Here is a 14,596-nt window from a genome sequence, read left to right on the forward strand (position 1 = left end):
GGTCATTGTTCAAAGCCTGCGCATCAGCCCCCACAGGCCCTGCCGACAAGGGCGCCGCCTCCTGGTGGTAAGTGATAGCTGGGCGCCTGTGGGTCACAACGCCACCCGGTGCCGGTTCTCGGAGCACCCGGATGGCTCTGTCCTTGAACTGTGCAAAGTCCAGATGAGGATCCTGTAAGGCTATGGCCCGCAACTGGGTTCGGTGGACATTGCAATATAGTCCTTCTATAAATTGTTCGGTCAACAGCCTGTCCTCGTTTCCCACGCTGTCGGGGTCGGTCTGCTTAATGGCTCTCAGGGCCTCTTGTAGGTTTAGTGCATAGTCCCTTATACTCTCATGTGCTCGCTGCTTGCACCCATAGAATTTAAGCTTAATCTCGGCTGAGGTGCGGGTATCAAAGGTGTCCCTCAGCCGGGTTAGTATCGCCGCGACAGTCTTCCTCCCAGGTGGCCAGGACTTTACCTCCCTTTGGGCTGCCCCGGTTAGTTGGGCCACCAGGATGCTCACTTTTTGCTCCTCTGTGAGGGGGTACACCTGGAAGAGGCTATCCAGCTTTTCTTTAAAGTCATTCAGGGTATGTGACTCCCCTGAGTACTGGGGTAGCCAGGCTGCTCCCGGGATATAGGGCATGGTGAAAGGCATGACTGCAGCAGCGGTGGCGCTGGCGGGGGTTGAGGCAGTGAAGCTCTCCTCCGTATCCGACATCTTTCTCCCCCCTAGTGGACCGTGGCCTACCTTGCGATGATCCTCTTCCGTAGGCCGCGGCTCCGCAGTGGATCGTCAGGGTTGAGGACCTTCCGTCGCGCTCCTGTGACGTCAGCGTCTGCTGGGCTCCTTCCAGGACCTTACGCGACGTCTGGACGTGAGGCGGGGCTTCAGTTCTCACGCGCTTTTGGAGTCCACGCCCCTCTTCTTCCCGCGCGGCGTCTTCAAGATGGCGTCCAACGGCGGGAAAACTCCACGGAAGGCGGGAAGAAGGCTGAAAATGGCGCCGGATGGCGGGAATCTTCACCGATGGCGGGAAGAAGGCTGAAGATGGCGCCGGATGGCGGGAATCTTCACCACTGGTAAGTTTGAACAGTCTTTTTCAGGCACGCAGTACCCGGTGGTTGCGGGCACGAAATCCTGCCGACTACGCCAAAAGTTGACGCGCCCCTGGGCCATCTGTGTCGTGCGGCATCGCGTGCACGGGGGCTTACCCGGAGCCGGATCAGATGGGGGTAGTAGTCTCGTGGCGGTGACCCGGTCCGTGCCCAGGGAGTCAAACTAAGTGGCGAGTCTATTAGCAGTAGATGTTGGATGACTACGCCACCCATTGAATGCAGCTTTGGAGCTGCCGCTGCAGGGCAGACCGCTGAGGCCGGTGGAAGGATGGTGCAGCGGGGATGGTATAACCCCCAACGGGAGGGGTATGGCCTCAGGGCAGCCGACGTGGATGATGGGGGTAGCAGGAACCACTCAGAGACGATGCGTGTAGCTCAGGGTCTTTACTGGTGACAAAGATAGACCCTCCCGGAGTACTTGCTAGCGATCGGGGCCTGGTCAGTCCTTGAGCAGATGGGATCTCCCCTGGCCAGGCGGAGTTGTAGGCCTTCCCAGCTAACTGTACTCTTCTGGCTACCTTGCTAGAGGCGGGTAAAAGTAGCCCACGTCCCTGAGTGTACCGTGTGGTGCTCACCCGTATGGCCGGTGACTCGGGGCCTTCTAATGGCTTCCGCTCCACGATGGCGGTGCTGGTCCCACGCGTGTGACCGTGCCTTCGGGTTTCTGGGCCAGAAGACCTGCAATCCCCTGCCGGTCGGTTTCTGCTGCTGGGTAAGGATTAGTCCCCACAGCCTCGGACTCCGGGTCCGGTGATAACTTCTCAGTCAGGGCGAGCTCTGCAGCTGCCAGCCCCTGACTCCTTGTAGCACTGCTCCCACAGAGCTCCTGTTGTTTCTTCCTATGCTGCTTCTCTTCTCTACTCTTGTTCTCTCTCTCCCTCTTAACCATGCCTCAGCCCCAGGTTTATATAGGGGAAGTTCTTCCCCTCCCAGGACTGGGCAGGAGGTGTGGCATGCATAAGATCCCTGACCAAGAGACCTCCCACCTGCTCTCAGACATAATATTGCTATTATTGTGGAGACCAGACCCCTGGGGTGCCACATAGCCCAGTCTTAATGTATCATATACAGTGGGGGAAATAAGTATTTGATCCCTTGCTTTTTTTGTAAGTTTGCCCACTGACAAAGACATTAAAAGTCTATAATTCTAAGGGTAGGTAAATTTTAATATTGAGAGATAGAATATCCCCCCAAAAAATCAAGAAAAGCACATTGTATAAATTAGATAACTTTTTTTTGCATTTTGCAGTGACTAATAAGTATTTGATCCCCTACAAACCATTATGAGTTCTGGCTCCTACAGATCAGTTAGATGCTCCGAATCAACTCATTCCCTGCATTAAAGACAGCTGTCTTACATAGTCACCTGTATAAAAGACTCCTGTCCACAAACTCAATTAATCAGTCAGACTCTAACCTCTACAACATGGGCAAGACAAAAGAGCTTTCTAAGGATGTCAGGGACAAGAACATAGACCTACACAAAGCTGGAATGGGCTACAAAACCATAAGTAAGACGCTGGGTGAGAAGGAGACAACTGTTGGTGCAATAGTAAGAAAATGGAAGAAATACAAAATGACTGTCAATCGACATCGATCTGGGGCAGCATGCAAAATCCCACCTAGTGGGGTATCCTTGATCATGAGGAAGGTGAGAGATCAGCCTAAAACTACATGGGGGGAACTTGTTAATGATCTCCAGGCAGCTGGGACCACAGTCACCAAGAAAACCATTGGTAACACATTACGCCTTAAAGGTTTAAAATCCTGCAGTGCCCGCAAGGTCCCCCTGCTCAATAAGGCACATGTGAAGACCTGTCTGAAGTTTTCCAATGAACACCTGGATGATTCTGTGAGTTATTGGGAGAAGGTGCTGTGGTCAGATGAGACAACAATTGAGCTCTTTGGCATTAACTCAACTTGCCGTGTTTGGAGGAAGAAGAAGGATGCGTACAACCCTAAGAACATCGTCCCAACCGTGAAGCGAGGTGGGGGAAACATTATACTTTGGGGGTGCTATTCTGCAAAAGGGATATGACAACTGCATCGTACTGAAGGGAAGATGGATGGGGTCTTTTATTGCGAGATTTTGGCCAACAACCTCCTTCCCTCAGTAAGAGCATTGAAGATGGGTTGTGGCTGGGTCTTCCAGCAAGGCAATGACCCAACATATACAGCCAAGGCAACAAAGTGGCTCAAAAAGAAGCACAGTAAGGTCATTGAGTGGCCTAGCCAGTCTCCAGGCCTTAATCCCATAGAAAACGAATGGAGGGAATTGAAGCTCTGAGTTGCCAAGCGACAGCCTCAAAATCTTAATGATTTAGAGATCATCTGCAAAGAGGAGGGGACCAAAATTCCTCCCAACATGTGCACAAACCTCATCATCAGCTACAAAAAATGACTGACTGCTGTGCTTGCCAACAAGGGTTTTGCCACCAAGTATTAAGTGTTGTTTGCCAGAGGGATCAAATACTTATTTCTCACTGCAAAATGCAAAAAAATATTATCTAATTTATACAATGTGATTTTTTTGATTTCTTCTTGGATATTCTATCTCTCAATGTTAAAATTAACCTACCCTTAAAATTATAGACTGCTCATGTCTTTGTCAGTGGGCAAACTTGCAAAAACAGCAAGGGATCAAATACTTATTTCCCCCACTGTATGATGTATACAACAGAATCTCAGAATTCTTAGCCGGAGATTAAGGAAGCCGAATAGGATGCTTCAGGAAAAAGACCATTTTCTCAAAGCATCTTTGCCTTGAAAACCTCGATGGATATGCCACCATTTTTAAGATGTTGTGTGACCAAAAGGGTATGTGCACACTGTGTTTTTTGAGTAGTTATTGGAGCAGAAACTTCTCAAAAGCTCTACAATTCCTCCTCAAAAACTTGCACATGAAGGACCGCCTGAGCCGTGCTGCGTTCACCAGGCAAGGGGCTCAACCAACTCCCAGACAATTCCAGAGCGTGGCACAGGGCTCCCTTCTCTTCCCTTCTCTGGCCATCCTCACCAGTGACCCACCTTTGTCCAGCTTCCTCAGGCCTTCTCTTGGCGAAACCTATCTCCGGTTTCCCTGACCCTACGTGGTATGCTTTCCTGGTGGATGTAGTGAGGGGTCGCACCAAGATGTGGTCACAACCTCCGGTCCTTGGCTGAGGAATCTGTTGCCTCCACCAATTTGGGTCCCGGTACCCTGCTCTGCCAACCCGTCACCCGCAATCTCCTGGGCCTTTGGGGTTCCTTCTGCCTTCGTGTCTCTGGGCCTTTCTCTGTGTTCCAGTTCCTTGTTTCCTTTCTTACTTCCTTTGCTGTTCCTTCTCCTCTCTCTCTCTCTCAGGCCCCGGCCTCCTGACAAGGCCTGCCCGTGGAGCAGAGCCCATGCAGCAGCTCTGCTCCCTGTCACTTCTCTCAGACTCAACTTCTTCTTCTTTCTCCTGACTGGACTGAACTGAACTGAACTGAACTCAATACTCTAAGATGGTGCCCACCTTATATACCTCCCTCTAGCACCCGAGCCCAGGTGACTAGCAACCAATGGGCTCCTACCTATGCCCAGAGACCCACCCCTATCTGCTCCTACACCACTGGGTTTTCCTCCCCCTCCCCACTCCAGCCAGGGACAGAAGCTGTCGTGTTTGCACTTCTGTGGGAGCACCGTTGAGCTGTCCCTCGGAAATGGGGTGTGTGTGGTGCATGCAGCCTAACGAGCCCTAGTCCACACACCATCCTTACCCGGGAGTGGAATATCACACCTCTGGTTTGAGGTGCAATACCCCTGTAGCAGCCGAGCCCTCGGGGTGCTACATGTGCACATAGACCAAGGTATGTGCGCAATGAGCCTATTTACTGAGTTTTTGGAGCAAAAACTGTCTGTGTGCATACAAAGTCTTATTAAGGTGTTTACAGAGCAGAAACGGAGGAAAAACCTCCAAGGTTTTTAGGAGTTTTGCATTTTTGAGTAGGATATAGGGTATGTGCACAAGGGGTCATTGAGACGCTGGCACAGCCGCTGAGTTTTCCCACATAAAGCTTTCATTCTTGAGATGGCTGTGCTGCCAGGGGCTCTCACTCTATACTGTTACGTATAGAGAGGGGGCAGCTTTCGAGAGGAAGCCATTCAAATAATGAGCATGTCACTTCTTATAATCGCTTTTAGCCATTGTTGTTATGTTCATTTTATGGGACACTATTACGACGCCTTTTCAGATGGATTCCAGGTGGAATCCACCTGAAAAGATGCCATGTGAACATACCTGGTGATCGTTTTTTGGAGGAGAAACTTCAGTATTTTGTAGAGTCTTGATTTTTGAAGGAGAATTTGGAGAGTTTTTGCTCAGATTGCGTTCAGTTTCTGCTCCAAAAATTCTTTCAAAAATTCCATGTGAATATAGCCCAAGTCTCCAAATTTGTGGCTTTTGAGCTTCTCATGGTTTTTGGAGCATTTGTGCTCTAAAAGCTCAGCAAAATAACTCTGATCACATCCTCTGGCTATGGTCACACTGAGTTTTTTTCATGAGCTCATAAACAACAGAAACTGCTTCAAAATACTCTTTTTTGGGGAAGAGGATTCGGAGAAGTTTTTCTTTTCGACATCTGTTTTTTGAATATGTGCACATAATAATAATAATAATAATTTTTATTTTTATAGCGCCAACATATTCCGCAGCACTTTACAAATTTTAGGGGGGACTTATACAAACAATACAGAATAAACATATCTCATATCAAAAGGAGTGAGGGCCCTGCTCGCAAGCTTACAGTCTATGAGGAAATGGGGGAGACACAAAAGGTAGAATGTACATATATTGTATAATGCAGCCTTGATATACTAAATAGGATAAATAATACATGGACTGGTCGCCTGCCAGTATGTGTGCAGTCCTGACCGAGGCTATTATGTGCATGGTTGGTGTGAACCTGAAATTGAAGAAGATTTTAATATGGGGGAAAACTGGGACGGACAACTGGGATGGACAGGTAGTGTGTGGAGGCGATACGCCAGACTAAAGAAATGGGTTTTTAGTGTCCGCTTGAAACTGTGGGTATTGGGAATTAATCAAACTGTCCTGGGTAGTGCATTCCAAAGAATTGGCGCAGCACGCGAGAAATCTTGGAGACGGGAGTGGGAATTTCGGATTATGGAGGATTTTAGTTTTAAGTCACTGGCAGAACGGAGGGCACGTGTAGGGTGGTAGACTGAGACAAGGGAGGAGATGTAGGGGGTAATGAAGCATGGAGCGCTTTGTGGGTAAGCGTGATAAGTTTAAATTGAACTCTATATTGGATGGGTAACCAATGCAATGACTGGCACAGGGAAGAGGCATCAGTGTAGCGGTTGGCGAGGAATATGATCCTGGCTGCTGCGTTAAGGACGGATTGGAGAGGGGAAAGTTTAGTAAGAGGGAGCCCAATAAGTAGAGAGTTGCAGTAGTCCAGACGGGAATGAATAAGAGCTACAGTAAGAGTTTTTGCCGAGTCAAAGGTGAGAAAAGTCCTGATTCTTGAGATATTTTTGAGGTGTAGATGACATGAACGAGCGAGTGATTTGATGTGAGGAGTGAAGGAAAGATCTGAGTCAAAAACTACCCCAAGACAGCGGGCTTGTTGCTGGGGAGTAATGGTTGAGCCACAAACGGAAATGGCAATATCGGGCACAAGTAGGTTAGTGGAGGGAGGAAATACGAGTAGTTCAGTTTTTGACAGATTCAGTTTTAGACAGCGGGAGGACATAATGTTAGACACAGCAGAAAGACAATCACTGGTCTTTTGTAGTAATGCAGGGGTGATGTCCGGAGCAGAGGTGTATAATTGGGTGTCATCAGCATAGAGATGGTACTGAAAACCGAATCTACTGATTGTTTGTCCAATGGGAGCGGTGTATAAGGAGAAAAGAAGGGGGCCTAGGACTGATCCTTGAGGAACCCCGACAGTAAGGGGAAGGCGAGAGGAGGAGGAGCCGGCGAAAGATACAGAGAAGGAGCGGACAGAGAGATAGGAGGAGAACCAGGAGAGAACAGTGTCCTTGAGGCCAATAGTGCGGAGCATAGAGAGGAGGAGCTGGTGGTCCACAGTGTCGAATGCTGCAGAGAGATCCAGGAGAATCAGCAGGGAATAGTGAGCATTGGATTTAGCTGCTAGTAGATCATTAGAGACTTTAGTGAGGGCAGTTTCAGCAGAATGTAAAGAGCGGAAACCAGACTGTAAAGGGTCAAGAAGAGAGTTGTCTGAGAGATAGCGGATTAGACGGGAATGGACCAGGCGTTCTAGGAGTTTAGAGATAAAGGGAAGATTGGAAACAGGTCTGTAGTTGGCCGTGCAGTTCTGATCAAGGGATGGTTTTTTAAGTAAAGGATGTATGCTGGCGTGTTAAAAAGAAGAGGGAAAGATACCAGATGAGAGGGAGAGGTTGAAAATTTTAGTTAGGTGAGTGGTGACAGCTGGAGCAAGGGACTGAAGGAGATGTGAGGGAATAGGGTCACTGGTGCAGGTGGTAGGGCGAGACAATGCAAGGAGCCTGATCACTTCATCTTCCGTGACTGGTTCGAAATCAGAAAGTGAGCAAGATACAATGTGGCGGGGGAGAGCATGCATAACGTTTGGAGATTGGGAGAAAATTTCCTGTCGAATATGGTCAATTTTTTCTTTGAAATAAGTGGCCAGATCGTCTGCGCTGAGGTCGGTGATCGGGGCCTGTGCTGTTTGATTGAGGAGAGAATGAAAAGTGTCAAAGAGTCGTTTAGGATTATTGGAAAGTGAGACTATGAGGTTGTTAAAGTAGGTTTGTTTGGAGAGGTGAAGCGCAGAGTTATATGTTTTCAGCATAAATTTATAATGGAGGAAATCTTCGGGCAGATTAGATTTTCTCCACAGCCTTTCAGCACACCTGGAACACCGCTGGAGAAGACGTGTTTGTGGTGTGTGCCAGGGTTGTCGCCGTCTATGCCGAATTGTTCTTTGTGTAGGAGGTGCGGCTTCATCCAGGGCGCATAGCATTATTTCATTATAATGCTTCAATGCAGAGTCGGGACATGAGAGGGAGGAGATTGGAGCCAGTGATGATTGCAACTTTTTCATAAATTTCTGGGTGTTAATGGCACGTATATTTCTATAAGTGTGGAAAGTGGGGGGGTCTTGAGTAGAGTCACAGTTCTTGACAGAGAATGAAAGAAGATTATGGTCAGACAGTGGAAGGGGAGAGTTAGTAAAGTCATGTACTGAGCAAAGCTGGGAGAAGATCAGGTCCAATGTGTTCCCGTCCTCATGTGTAAGAGAATTAGCAAGCTGTGAAAGGCTGAAGGAGGAGGTTAGTGATAAAAGGTGAGCGGCAAATGGGGAAAGAGGATCGCCAATTGGGATGTGTCTTTTTAAGGTGGATGTCACCTGGAATCCATCTGAAAAGGCGCCTTATGCAGCAAAGAATGGATATAAAAACAACATTGCTGTGCATATGTTAGTATTTTATTACTTCTTTTGACCCCTTCCTGTCTGGTCTATTTTCTTTTTTTTTTCATTTTTGTTTTTTTCCATTCCAAGAGCCTAAGAATAGGGCTATTTTCCATCCAAATATATGAGGGCTTATTTTTGCAGGACAATTTGTACTTTTGAACATCATTAATTTTATCATGTGATGCACTGGAAAGTTGGAAAAAAATTCCAATTGTGTTGAAATTTCAAAGAAACTTTTTATTTAAGTGGTGAAAAAAATCCGGAAATTTGTAAAAAAAAAAAAAATTTTTGGTTTTGTTGCCTTTTTCCAAGGCCATATCGTTTAACATTTTAACATTTTATGAGGTTGTGCAAGGGCTTATTTTTTGCGCCCTGAGCTGACGTTTTTACTCTGGGTCGGACTGGCCCATTGGGACACCGGAAAAATCTCTGGTGGGCCCCCAAGCAGGACGTAGAGGAGGCCCACTAGTTTCAACTGTATGTGCATCCTCGGCCGGCGATGACGATAGCTTCTGCATATTATGTTATCATGCCCACAGGGGCGTGATAACATGGGAAGAGGGCTAACAAGGCAGGGGCAAAAAACACCCCATCAACTAGTCAAAGCCCTCATTAGCATAGGAAACGGGGACAATATAAATGCTTTTTTAAACCTCATTTTACAGAAAAACATTATACTGGGCTGGTTAGGCAGAGAATTTACTCATGAACAAGTGAATGCTGCTGGGTTGGAGGGCATGGGGGACCTGACAGGTTCCCTTTAATTACTGTATGGGGGCAAAAATGAGGAACATATGTTATTAGTTTATGGTGGCAAGTGGGGGACATTATTACTGCTGTAATATAATCTACTTTTTAGGAGACTGTTTTCCATGGGAGCGAACAAAAGCAGGGTCCTGATACTGTGCAGTGTGGCACAATGTCGCTTTTTTTCTTCATCTGGCATAGTGTAGAAGTCGGGGAAAAAGTTGGGAATGTGCTTTGGAAGAGATCAGCTATAAATGACTGTTATTTCCTGCAGAGACAAGTCCTGGCAGGAAAAAATAATGGTGGTCTGTGCCAGATGAAGAAGAAAAGTGAAGATGAAGGACTTCACCTAGAGACGTCACTGGTGAGTCAGTGTATCACATGTACTCGCCCACTTTAGGCTATACACAGAGCTCCTGTGTATAATGTCACTGCTGATCACTGTCTTACCTGTACACTGACACTATATACAGAGTTCCTGTGTATAATATTGTGGCACCCCAGGGGTCTGGTTTTCCACAGTAACAGCAATGTTATGTCTGAGAGCAGGTGGGAGGTCTCTTGGTCAGGGATCCTATGCATGCCACACCTCCTGCCCAGTCCTGGGAGGGGAAGAACTTCCCCTATATAAACCTAGGGCTGAGGCAGGGTGAGTGAGTAGAGAAGAAGCAGAGAAAAGAAGCAAATATAGGAAGAAACAACAGGAGCTCTGTGGGAGCAGTGTTACAAGGAGTCAGGGGCTGGCAGCTGCAGAGCTCGCCCTGACTGAGAAGTTATCACCGGACCCGGAGTCCGAGGCTGTGGGGACTAACTCCTATCCAGCAGCAGAAACCGACCGGCAGGGGATTGCAGGTCCTCTGGCCCAGAAACCCGAAGGCCCCGAGTCACCGGCCATACGGGTGAGCACCACACGGTACACTCAGGGACGTGGGCTACTTATACCCGCCTCTAGCAAGGTAGCCAGAAGAGTATCGTTAGTTTGGGAGGCCTACAACTCCGCCTGGCCAGGGGAGATCCCATCTGCTCAAGGACTGACCAGGCCCCAATCGCTAGCCAGTACTCCGGGAGGGTCTATCTTTGTCACCAGTAAAGACCCTGAACTACACAGTACCGTCTCCGAGTGGTTCCTGCTACCCCCATCATCCACGTCGGCTGCCCTGAGGCCATACCCCTCCCGTTGGGGGTTATACTATCACGCTGCACAATCCTACCACCGGCCTCAGCGGTCTGCCCTGCAGCAGCAGCTCCCTGGCTGCACTCAACGGGTGGCGTAGTCGTCCAACATCTACCGCTAAAACAGCGCCACTTAGTCTGACTCCCTGGGCACGGACCGGATCACCGCCACGAGACTACAACCCTCAACAGATCCGGCTCCGGGTAAGCTCCCGCGTGCGCAACGCAGCGCGACACAGGCCCAGGGGCGCGTCAACATCACTGGTGATCCCTGTATTACCTGTACACTATACACTATATACAGAGCTCTTGTGTATAATGTCACTGGTGATCCCTGTATTACCTGTACACTGACACTATATACAGGGCTTCTATATATATAATGTCTCTGGTGATCACTGTATTACCTGTACACTGACACTATACACTATACTGTACACTATACACTCCTGTGTATAATGTCACTGGTTCATAATAGTGTTGTTAGTATTGTGGTTTTTATTCATGATCAGTATTGTAGTATTTGGTCACTATGTGGTGGTAATATGTGGTCTGGTCACGGTGTGGTAGCATTTTTCCCTTGTATGTAGTATTATTCGGTCACTATGTGGTGGTAATATGTGGTCTGGTCATGGTGTGGCGGTATTTGTCCCATGTATGTGGTATTATTTGGTCACTATGTGGTTGAATATGTAGTCCAATCATGGTGTGTTGGTATTTCTCCCTTTTTATGTGGTATTATTATAACTTCTTTTAACCGTCATTTGTCGGTAAGGGGTTAAATGCTTCAGGGTTCGGAAACCCTGGAACGATTAACAAGTTCACTCTTCAAATGGCTTCAGCTCGTAAGCTTTTAATGAAGATATAAGAGAAAAGATGCCGGCGACACAGCCACTGCAAAAAATGATTGCAAAATCGCTGGTGGAAGTCCTTCAGGAAAAAAAACAAAAAACTACCAGCTGTTTTGCAGCCTTTTAATTGGACAGTGCCTACTTTGAAGCAGATCCCAAAGTAATCCTCTCCAATGTAGTGACAGGCACTCCCCCCTCCCTTCCCCCTTCTTAAGATTTTTTCAAAACCTCTTCAGGGAAAAAAAGACTTCTGTGTGCATCAGGCTTTAGTTACCTTTAAATAAGGTTTTCTTTTATGATGGCCGGGGAAAGGCCATTGCAAGTATAAAACAAGGTGATTTGAGACATCATTGTATATTTATTTAGTGTGATTTTTTTTATAGTTCAATTTAGGTTTCTAAATCAAAGAATGTTAACTTTCCCTATAGAATATTAAAAATTTATCATTTTATATTGAAAAGATGATTCTGGGAGAAATCGATAGTGTAAAGTTTTAAACTTTGACATCTATGAAAGACGGAATGATCCATAACTGTCATTTCCATGGAAACAGCACGAGCAAATAGGGTCATTTACAATGTGCATGTTCTGAAATACAAAAGCGTATGAAGAAATATAAAGGGAACAAACTGATTAGAAAAAATAGAAAGTATATGTTTCATTCCTCAGCAGTAAAAGCTTTCATGAAACATCCAAACTGAAAATTCAAGAGAGGCTTTCTGAAAGGTTCATGGTCAGAACTCTATGTACTTGTTACAGCTAAAAATCCTCTTGTAGAATATTTTGTTTATTAAATCCATGTTGCATCTACAATAATAGAATTCTTATTCTGACAGCAAGGTGCATAGAGAAGAGATTTTCATCACGTGAATAAACATTCAGATTAACTGTGAAATTGTGACAACATGAAATGAAAGGTTTCCTAAACAATAGGCAATGCGGAAACAGATTACTCTGTATTACCTTTTGCAATTAAATTTACTCAACTCCTATTGCAAATTAGGCTGATTAGCAAACTTTACAAACTTTCTGCTGTTTGCAGTAAACCAAATAACTCAACACAACTAATATAATTAACAAGTTGTTTCTACAAATACAACACAAAATGCCACTTTTAATGACTACTGCAGTCTCAGAATTATTCAGCCCCCAGAATAGAATCTTTCATAAGAGCTCACATTTGTCTTAAAGGGAACCTGTCACAGGAAAAAATGCTAATAACCTGCCGATATGGGGTTAATCTGCAGGTTAATAGCGATATTAACCTGCCTGGCACCAGCACTTAGCCGAACACTACGGGGAGTAAATTAACTTTATTTCCACCTTAGCGTTCCAGTTTAAGTCACCGGGGCAGTGCCGGTGCTGGTTCAGTACCACACCTCCAGCCCTAACTGATAGCCGGCCCCAATGCAAAGTCAGTGTCAGTCAATGGTGGGGGCGCGGTTACTGCGGCCGCTACTGTATAGTCAGAGCGGTGAGTGAACCCATGCCGGTGCCTCCCTTGTGACTGAAACTGGAATGCTGCTGGGGGGAATAAAGTTCATTTTCTCCCTGAAGCATTTGGGTAAGTGCGGGCACCAGTCAGGTTAATAACGCTATTAACCTGCAGATTAACCCCATATTTGAAGGTTAATAGTATTTTTTCTGGTGACAGGTTCCCTTTAAAGGAATTCAGTCACCACATGTGACCTATCTAAACTATTAATATGAGCATACGGGTTATAGATTGCTGAATAGTCCTCCCTCTATGTCTCATATCATGTCTTGCTGTTGATAAATCATCTTTTATCACTTTATGAAAATTACCTCTTCCAGGTTATGGGGCGCATGTTCCCCTGGAAGATAACTCTGCCTCCAGAGACTATTTTACATGAAGGAGGAGTTCCCAGTGTGATGTGTGATGGCCGCTATCTGCTCTCCTGATCTCACTGCAGAGCTGTGTGTGATTATACCTGACACATCTGCAGGTTCCTCTCGGCCTCCATCTCACAGGCAGACAGGGTGGCGATATTGTTACAATACAGCAGAGCTCAGAGAGCTGCGAAAAATTTTGGAAGAAAACATTTAATTTCTCCTGTGCTGTGTTAGGTCTCACACTGATATCGACCCCTTTTATTTAAAATAAGTTCTGGAGGCAGAGTTTTCTTCCAGGAAACATTCTCCCCATAGCCTGGAAGAGGTCACCTACATATAAGAAAATCGTGGCTTTCTCTGGAATAAGACATCAGATCGCAGATATCAAAGTATCATTTTATTCATCTTCCTATGACCTACATGTCCATATACACAGCTTAGGAGGACTGATCCTACTGACAGATTCCCTTTAAGAACACTAATCAAGGGTTTCACCAGTAGCATCATATGTGCTTGAGATAAAAAACATCAAATACCTGGACTGTCTAGAGGTTTGTTTACTGTGACGTTTGATTTTATGTTAGAAATATGTCCAGAAAGTGGCCCAAAAAGTTAAGACAAAAGATCATTGTCTTAAACAAATAAGGAAAAGGAGTAAATACACGTAGATAATTAAGGACTATTGTGTGGTCATGGATACAATCTATACCTACAGGAGACTACACAACAACAATATGATCAATTAAAAAATAGTTTATTGATTATATAATTAAAATCAAAAAAAGGATTTATAAGCAACAGGTAAAAAAAACAAGGCAGGGGACAGATGTTTAGTATTCCATAGTGCTGCTTGCGGTCAGGAAGAAAAAAGGCGATTATACCTGCTAAACCTAAATCTTTAAAGATTTTTGATTTTAATTATATAATCAATAAACTATTTTTTAATTGATCATATTGTTGTTGTGTAGTCTCCTGTGGGTATAAATAAGGAAAAGGATATAATAAGATAGCAAAGACATTGAATGTTCCCAGAGATACAGTTGGACGCATAGGGCCTGATGTATGAGCGCTTTTACGCTAGAATTCTGGTGTAAGGCTGTGTGCCCACGATGCATTTTTAATGCGTTTCGGCAGCGTTTTTGCAGCTGCGGAAACGCATTAAAAACGCATTAAAAACGCATGGTAGAAGGGCAGCAATGTTCCCCAATGATAATCCGCATGTGCTGTGCACATGCTGCGGAAATTTCCGCTGCAGATTATCATTGCGGGAAAAAACGCAGCACTACCAATTATTTTGCGGAAGTGCTGCGTCTTCGCCGCCATTGACTTGCATTAGACCGCATGGATTACGCATCACTGTATATGTAGATGCGTAATTCAAGCGTTCTAATGTGCGGATGGTACCCGGGTGGAGA

At 45.9% G+C, this 14,596-nt stretch overlaps 1 protein-coding gene across 1 annotated transcript in view; it reads right to left on the reverse strand.

The window, feature by feature from the left end:
• The window catches only part of NYX (nyctalopin), a 62,620-nt gene that overhangs the window by 44,279 nt on the left and 3,745 nt on the right, over positions 1-14,596 (reverse strand). The window lies entirely within an intron of this gene.

The sequence above is a fragment of the Phyllobates terribilis genome, unplaced genomic scaffold (genome assembly GCF_046119375.1).
Source record: "Phyllobates terribilis strain yellow unplaced genomic scaffold, ASM4611937v1 Scaffold_2__4_contigs__length_985480577, whole genome shotgun sequence".
Taxonomy (NCBI): Eukaryota; Metazoa; Chordata; class Amphibia; order Anura; family Dendrobatidae; genus Phyllobates; species Phyllobates terribilis.